Source organism: Neofelis nebulosa, chromosome 11 (genome assembly GCF_028018385.1).
Source record: "Neofelis nebulosa isolate mNeoNeb1 chromosome 11, mNeoNeb1.pri, whole genome shotgun sequence".
Taxonomy (NCBI): Eukaryota; Metazoa; Chordata; class Mammalia; order Carnivora; family Felidae; genus Neofelis; species Neofelis nebulosa.
The window spans coordinates 78,945,602-78,954,615 of record NC_080792.1 but is presented as its reverse complement, the minus strand read 5'-3'; the positions used below and the strand labels follow the sequence as shown (position 1 = coordinate 78,954,615).

Sequence of the window (9,014 nt, the reverse complement as noted above, 5' to 3'; positions counted from 1 at the left end):
CTCTACTGCACAATTATGTTGTAAAGAGGAATTAGGTTTTATCTTTAAGTTGTTATTATAGCCTTGTGAGAAGGTGAACATTGAGAATAAGTACAAAGTAGTAGCATATCGTATTATTAATTTTGCTACTTTTTTAAAAACACTGCGGTGCAGGGCCTAGAACAGGCTGACACATGTGGTAGGTGTATCAGTCAGGGTCTGCATAAGAAACAGATGGCACACTCAAAATAGATAATTAGGGGAGGATTTAATAGAGACACTATATGCAAGGGTTGGTAAGGTGTAGGGAAACCATAAGGATAGTGCAGTATCCAAGAGGCTCGTAATAGCTGGGGTCTTTGTCATTTTTTTAAAAATTTGTTTTACTTATTTTGAGAGAGACAGAGATGGCACGTGTGGGGGAGGGCAGAGAGAGAGGGAGACAGAGAATCCCAAGCGGGCTCCGCACTGACACAGGGCTCAAACCCACGAGACCAAACCAAGAGATCATGACCTGAAGCCAACACCAAGAGTCGGACGCTTAACCCACTGAGCCACCCAGGCACCCCAGTCTTTATCATCTCTAGATCTGGAAGTTCAAAGGAGAGAGAAATGACAGAACCCAGGAAGAGAGGGCCACCTTGAGAAGGAGCGGTGGTGAGCTATTATCAATAGCACAACCAACCCGTGGTGATCTGGCAGGGAGGGAACTGGGGGAATAAATACTTTGACCTCACCCTCCTTCTGCCCTCCACGCCTCTGCTGCTGCCTCCCATTGGCTGGAAGCTAAGAGGACTAAGGAGTGAGTTGATGTAGGATGGGTAGAAACGTGGACCTGAAGGGGCAATTGGAAAATACCTGTTATAGAAGACTTCATTTCCTTGTTGAGTGAAGACTTGACGTTTAAATCTTGGTATTTTAGTAAGAAAATGAAACTTTTGGGAATGGCACCTATGGCAGTAAGTTCAGGGTCATTCATTCATTCATTCATTCTTCTACTGACCATACTATAAAAAAGTATTGTGCTGGGCATTTTGAGAGAAGCCCAGCCATGGCAAAAGAATCCTAGACATGCAATGAATTTTCCTTCTCGATGCATGTATTTAAAAGAAATTATTATCAAAGTATAGTTGATATGCAATGTTATATTAGTTTTAGGTGCAACCGCATAGTGATTCAACAATTCTATACATTACTCAGTGCTCTCCAAGATGAGTGGAGTTTTACCATCTGTCACCATACAATGTTACTGACGCGTGTATTTTTAAGAACACATCCCCACTCTATCAAAGCACCTGTCTAGAGCTCTGAATAGTAAACACGACCCCACCGGTCTCAAAATTAGGTACTGCTCCCCCAGAAGCAAGTGAGTTCAGTTCAGGCAAAGCTCAAAGGTTCTGAATCTTGTGGCTGGCCACTGGCAACAGTTAAATTCCTTGCCGTGTTGGTACCTAGGAGGTAGCTGAATAGTCATTTTTCAGGCAAGCAGAGTGGGATTTATCAGTGCAACTCTGGAAATTAGACTTGCTCTTATGAATGGAGTCAATTGTGGTCTCACATGGTCTGAATCTGTGAAATCGTGTCCCTCTTTAATGAGGTCCTCTCAGAGGAGGAGGGAACGGGTCTCCTTTAGTGACATGACTCTGACAAGCAAATCAATTCGTTCCATTTGTTTCCTCTTTGAAAACAGCAATCCTCAAGCGTTACATAATCTAATCTTCATGCCTCGCTGGTTTGTTCTGTCCTCCTGAGGAATTGGCAGATGGTGCCAATGCGGAGACCCGCGCACACGCCTCGCAAGCCTCATGGTAACGGGAGAGATGCTCACAGTGTCTGTCTCTTTGCTGTGGGGTCCCTTGCTGGCATTTGTTTCCCTGGATCGGTTTGCTCTTTAGCATTCCTCAGGCACCACTGGCTTCTTGCCTTGGGCTCTCATTCCAAGATTAATTGGAAATGCTGAAAGCAGATAAAAAGAGAACAGAAAGTGAAGTTGAAAGGGCAGAGAATTTGCCAGATCTTTTCTAAAAGCCCTTCTCCATTAAAGGCTGAGCGTCTTTGGGGTTTTAGCTCCAGACCTTCCTCATCCAGCCTGGTCCCGGTATATATCTTTGTTGCTGGGTTACACATAGCCCGGGGACAGGACGGGGCTGTGTCAGTTCTGGGGGAGCAGAGCTCTGCTTCATAAGGTGTCTCAATTTCTCTCTCTCCCAGTGACTCATTTACCAGCAGGAATGATTGTTCTCCAGATAGGGCAGTTGCCTAGAACCCACCTTTAGGTCAGTGATGTCAGCCTCGCTAAAGGAAAATTATCTCAGAACTCTGTAAGGCGAGGGGCCTCCCGTCAAGGTCCTGCCGGCCAGAACCGCGATGTTTAGATGTCCGGGCAAAGATGTTGCCTGTACATCTCATCTGCAAACTGGGAAACGGCAGCTTCCGAGAAGGCAGGCGGCTGCTCAGACATCCTGTGGTGGGGATGGTTCTGCTGATGCTCAGGACCAGAAATCAGCTGATGGGTGCTGGTGGTGCCTTTCAATTGTTAAAATACCGAAATACTTCCACATGAGTTGGTAAATAGTTCCATCTGTGAGCTCCCAGTGCCTCCCATCCCTCTGCTCATACTTAAGTCTGTTGAGAGGGTCTTACTTCAGGTAATTTTATGAGTAGCCCGACCATTCCCCGCAGCAAGGTGAGCCTTCTTTGCTGAACCCACATTGTTTCCAACCTTGCGGTCCGGGGAGGTCTGCTCGGTGTGGGACCGGGCACGATTCCAAGTGCCACAGATGTAACCGCCCTGCTCACAGACTGCACTGTTGGCTGACTCTGATTTTGGATGAAACCTCCAGGCAATTAAAACATAGAACCCTCCTGCCTGTGGCAAAAACATGCCGGGTCCTTAAAGGTCACATGTACTTTTGTGCTGGCTGGTCACTCAGGATCCAGGTTCTATATAGGAAAACAGAAATGATCTGTCTGAAAGGGAAAAGCAAACCTTGCAGAATCATGTTTCAATTCCATTTCCACCCCCTCCGCTGAGTCCAAGCACAGGAGACTCATCTCTATAAAAACAGCAATGTGTTGCTTCTTTTGATTTGTTACTCCTTCACTAAGTATTAGGTGAACACCTGTAATGTGGCAGTTACTGTGCTAAGTGCTGGATATCCTGGAGTGACGAAATCAGGCCTGTCTCTGCTTTCATGGAACATACAGTCTAGTGGGAGAGACAGATAATAAAGGAGGCCATGTGGTTGGAGTGTTGTTAGGTCACCCGAACACGGGTTGCATTTCAGCTAATGGAAACTGCACGGATGTAATGGTAACTTCCAGTGTGTTGTATACTGATGGTATATATCTCCACCAATTGAGTGTAGGGGTGTGTGGTATTGTATTAAAGGAGTAAGGCATTGAGGGTGGGAGTGCGGAGTGATCACTCCTGCATCCAATCAAGATCTCAGAGAGGCTAAGAACTGCTCTGGATTAAGGAAGGAAAGTGAGGGGGGCCTGGGTGGCTCAGTCAGTTGAGCGTCCGACTTCAGCTCAGGTCATGATCCAACGGTCTGTGGGTTCGAGTCCCGCGTCAGGCTCTGTGCTGACAGCTCAGAGGCTGGAGCCTGCTTCACATTCTGTGTCTCCCTCCCCAACTCACGCTCGCTCGCTCTCTCTCTCTCTCTCTCTCAAACATTTAAAAAAAAAAAAAAGAAGGAAAGCGAGGAGCATTCTGAATGAGACTGATGGTGATGATATGTTCTAACATCTGGAGATCAGATATGCTGTTCTTAGAAGAAGATGGTAACCAGTTGTAGAGTGAGTTAAGTCACAGCACAGGGAATACAGTCAGTGGTACTGTCATGACATTGTCTGGTGACAGATGGCAGCTACACTGGTGATGAGCCCCGCATAACGTGTAGAGTCGTCAAATCCCTATGTCGTACACCTGAAACTACTGTAACATAGGGTGTCAGCTGTGCTTCAATAATAATAACAAAAAAGATGGTAACTCCTCACCAGTCATCCATAGGGGACCGAATTTCCCTGCTCTATACTTTCTCTCTCCTTTGCCCTTGAAACCAGGAAACAAATACAGAACTTGCTAGTAGGATGAGTGGTACCAACTGCCCCCACAAAACCGTGGCGAGCAAATGGCCTACATAGGAATCAGCTCGTGACAACCTTGGCCTCACGTCAGAGGCTCTTACTGACTGAGTTTAGCTGCTATTATTTTGAAAAATCATAACTCACATCCCTAAGACAGTCCAGTAGTTGGTTCTATTTGTCGGTATTATTTTTGCTCTGCCTGTCTTGCTTGTCTGATTTATCTTTTTATTGAGTTCCAATGTGTACACGGAGCAGTCTTCCATGCACAGTGCGGTTTTGGCACATGCATATATGCCTGTAACCCACATCTCTTTTCATTTTATTTTAAAAATCTTGGAATCCTCTTAAGGGATGAACATTTGGGTCCAAAGGCAGATTTCCACAAAGGAATCCCCTATTCAGTCCACTGACTGCCCCTTCCCCACCAAAAAAAAAAAAACCCCAAAAACCAAAATCTCATCCAATCCTTTCCTGAGTTCTCCAATCACCACAGAGGACTTAAAGCCTAAGAACATTTTGTAATCCCAGCTTTCTGAAACCTAACAGAGAGATTTTGTCATCTGAAAACAAGGGAGAGATTAAGTGCGGAATCTGATTCTGAAAACAGCAGAAAGGAGTGAGCTAGGAGGGAAACGTCATGGAGAATTAATTTAAGCACCACTGTGCAAAGGCTCCACAGCCTTTTTCTAGACTCTAAATATGACACACCGTCCTGGTCAGGAAAGTACAGTTTTTTTAGAGGAGTTTGCTACGGGGACATGATGTTATCAGAGTGACAGGTGTTAAAAGAGAGACCCAGGTACATTTTTAAGAATTTTGCCCTGGGGCGCCTGGGTGGCTCAGTCGGTTAAGCGACCGACTTGAGCTCAGGTCATGATCTCACAGTTCGTGAGTTCGAGCCCCACATTGGGCTCTGTGCTGACAGCTCAGAGCCTAGAGACTGCTTCAGATTCTGTGTCTCCCTCTCTCTCTGCCCCTCCCTGCTTGTGCTCTCTCAGAAATAAATAAACGTTAAAAAACTAAAAAAAGAAAAGAAATTTGCCTTTCACCCTGCCTCACTCCTTCTGAATGGATTCTCTTAGAAATTAAGACATACAGACAGCTACACACACTTTTCTCTCTAGACTGGTGCCATGGTCTCGGACGTATTATCTCTATTTAACTGCCCTCGTATGCTAGGATGTTTTTCCAGTGCTCCAAAGCAGCTATCCTTTTGCAGAACTTTGGCCAAGGGCTATAGAGTCAAATAATATTACAACATATAATTATTTAATAATTACAATCTGTAAAACACTTAAGGGCAAGTGAGAAATTTTATGTGGAAATGCTCTTAAAGCTATAAAGGGTATATATGTATATATATAATCCATATGGATTATTTAAAAATTATTTCTACATGGCAGGATCCTTTGCAGTAACTATATTCCCATTATATCTCACAATCAGAAAGCCAAGCCATTGTCATTTTCCACATGCAGAACTTTCCCTGTCTTTACGATGGTACTTCTGAAATATTTCCTGAATCTGACCCAGCCTCTACATTTAGTCCTCTTTTATTTTTATGTTTATTTGAGAGAGAGACAGAGTGTGAGCAGGGAATGGCAGAGAGAGAGAGAGAGAGAGAGAGAGAGAGAGAGAGAGACAGAACCCAAAGCAGGCTCCAGGCTCTGAGCTGTCAGTACAGAGCCCGATGTAGGGCTCGAACTCACAAACTGTGAGATCATGACCTGAGCCGAAGTTGGATGCTCAACCGACTGAGCCACCCAGGCGCCCCGCTACATTTAGTTCTTATTACCTCCCCACCAGACCTAAAATCCATAAAGAAAGGCAGGATGGTCATTTGTTTACTGCTCTCTTCCTGATGCATAGTGTACATGGTGGGCACTTGCTCATTTTTGTGAAATGAATGAACCGCATTTCCTAAGGTCCTTCCAGTCTACTCCATAATGCATCAGAACACAGTTCTGCCTGTGTCTGGTACCTACTTGTAAAGCCTTCCAGGCCTCTCTACTGTTGATAGAATAAAGGACTTGCTCCTGAATGATGTCACATTCAAATTCCTTCCCAGTCTTGTTCCAACCACTTTTCTGGGCTATCTTCCTCGTCCCCCACCCTCCCCCCTACCCGCCGCATGATTCCAAAACACACCGTGCAGCCTCATGCTCCCAAGGCTTCACGTAAGCTGTTCCCCCTGCCTGCAATGACCTTCCTTTTACATCTGGTGGAATTTCACTTCTCCAAACACGGCTCAAATGTCACCTTCTCCAACGCCTTCCCCAACCCCCCTGAAGGTGCTGCTCAACCCAGCCTGTCTTTCCCTTATTGCCTGTTTCCCATTACATTATAGTGGCTTTCATTCTCTCTTGATTTTCCTGTGAATTCCTTCAGAGCAGGGACTGAATCTTACCGTCATTCTTTAAATATCTCCCAAACCTGACCGCTGCTCACCCCTTGCCCCCAATCATTCTAGCTAAACTGCCACCTTCTCCCACCTGTTCCGCGTGACAGCACCTGACTGGATCCATGTTGCCAGACTGCCGTCCAACAGGGGACCTGCCACGAAGCAGCCAATGATCCTTTAACAGTGTAAACAACCACATGCCACTCCTCTACCACAAGCCTGCAGGCCTGTTGGCTTCCCTTCACACTTAGAAAAAACCCAAAGTCCTTGGCTGTCTGGCCCTTTCTCTCCAATTTCACCTGTACCACCCTCCCCCTTGTTCACTCCAGCTCCATTTGCCTCTTTGCTTCTTCTCGAACATGCCAAGCTGTTCTCTCCCTGGGACTTTTGAATCGTCTCCCCTCTGCCAGGAAAGCTCTTCCCCTGGGTATATACGTGGCTTGCTCCCTTACTTCCTTGTGGTCCCTGCTCAAATGTCCCCACCTCAGAGAGGTCCCCCGTAATCACTGTCCAAGAGAACCTCCTCCATTAAGCCCTCCTCTCCTACCTGCTTTATTTCTTTTCACAGCACTAAATGCCACCAGTGTGTCACCATCAACTTTCCATGCATTTCTATGGTTCACTTGTCACTGAGGATAGAGACTGTTTTGTTTAGCACCATGTCTCTGATATCGAGAACAGTGCCCGGCAAATAACAGGCACTCAAGTGTTTGTTGAATACGTGGATGAATCTTGGTATATCAGGTGCCTAACACAGTGCCCGGTTCTAGAAATCTTTAAGTGAACGAACAAATCAGCAAATTTTACAAATGAAATGGAACCTTGGCATATATCCAGGATTCCCCAGGATCTGAGTGCAAGTGTTTTATCCATTGGCTCCATGAACATAATCTTAATTGCTTTTATTTACTCTAATATCATAGGTGATGCAACCAGGTCCCTCGCTTTTCCAGAAATCGGTTGTGGACAGAGGTGTTGGCCAGCAAATTTGGGAATTTCGGAAAGATGACCAAGAGCGGCACAGCAGGGATTCCAAATACCCTTCGTTGCCTCTCATCAGCAACTAAGGGACCCTGATAAGGTATTTTATCTCCTGTGATTTATGCAGAGTGTGCACTTGCTGTTAATCCTGCTGAACACCGATTATTCTGAGGGCTGGAACAGGTGAGACATTGATTGGTCCCAAACTGTGAGAGGGTGGGCCCTTTATGCCCTTCATATCTGAGTGGATGATGCAGTGAGGCTCCTGGGCTGCTGGACCCCAGCTCGCCTCAGTATTTGTGCTTTAGGAAACTGAGTGGCTTTGATATGCCAATTCAGTCCCTCATAGGTGAGCTGGGGAACAATTTGCCACACTTTCCTTGTTCACTTTGGCCTCTGGCTGTTGCTTTTTCCTGCCCATTCTGTTTGCTTTTTTCTTAATTCCTTGCATATGGGTATGTCAAAGAAGCAGGCAGTGCAGAGTAGGGTGAACCCTTGGCATGAGTGGAGTGTAACATATTGGTAGTCTGTCCATCTATCCTTCTCTTGAGGCTAAGCAGTGATCAGATGTGCCCAATTCTCATGCATGGATGGCATCAGGGCCAGAAACCAGAACAGGGAGATCCTGGGAGGTTCCCATCCCACCCCTTCCCTTCAAATCTCAAGTATCCCATTACTAAACAAGAGTGGGAGATGGGGCTTCATAAGGTGTAGAGGGAAGGGAACTAGGTTAACTGCACGTGGGCCCTATTCTAAGCCCTCGGCCAGGCCTTTTATGTGCATGGCATCATTGGATGTTACCGAGGAGTTGGTTATGATCATTTACCTGCATTTTAGAGAAGTGGGGGGGGGAACAAGGTCCAAGAGGTTGATGACACTTGTCCAAGTTACCCAGATGGTAAGTGGCAGAGCTGGTATCTGAGATTCAAACCAGGCCTTTGTGACTCCCTGGCTGCCCACCAAGAGCAGGAATTTCTCTAACATCTGGAAAGACACGAAGGCAAGGGGGAGGGGAGCAACAGCTGGAGGGGTAGCAAATGGCTCCTACCTGAGATTTCATCATCACCAGGCCCTGCAAAGTCCAGGTTACACTGATGCCACCTGGCTTCTCTTCTGCTTTGACAACTGAAAACTGTCTGGCTGATTTACCAGGGTCATCCTGGTCACACTCCGTGGTACTGGAGTGGATGAAGCGCCCCATAGACGCTCCTTCCAGCGGTGTCCTTCCACGCCATTCTGGCTCCGGTGTCTGTTTACACAGTGCTGTCCTGGAGTGCCTTCACCCTTCTTGGGTCTCCAGTTCATGGCACCTCTCTCTCCTCGTTTCCAAAGTTGTACCCCCTGGGGAGTGCACCTCGCCTGCATTTCTGGAAGTTCCAGCGGTTCCGGGTCACTGTGGGAGCCTCCGGGCGCGTTAAGAGGCACTGCCGCCTCCCAAGGTCTGGGCATCTTTGGGGCCATTCGCCGAACCCCTTCCCTAGCGCTCCCGGCTCCGCGCCGCAGTGCCCCCTCCGCCGCCAGAGGCCGCCCGGAAGCGGGGCTCCTCGAGCGCGGGGCGGGG

The 9,014-nt window shown here is 47.0% G+C and overlaps 1 long non-coding RNA gene across 1 annotated transcript; it reads right to left on the bottom strand.

The window, feature by feature from the left end:
* Positions 1–1,104: 1,104 nt before the first annotated feature.
* Positions 1,105–8,986, bottom strand: LOC131489219 (uncharacterized). The gene is made up of 2 exons (XR_009250434.1): positions 8,502–8,986; positions 1,105–1,935 (listed from the first exon to the last, which is right to left on the bottom strand). It is a non-coding gene; the product is annotated as an uncharacterized LOC131489219 (long non-coding RNA).
* Between the last annotated feature and the right edge of the window lie 28 nt (positions 8,987–9,014).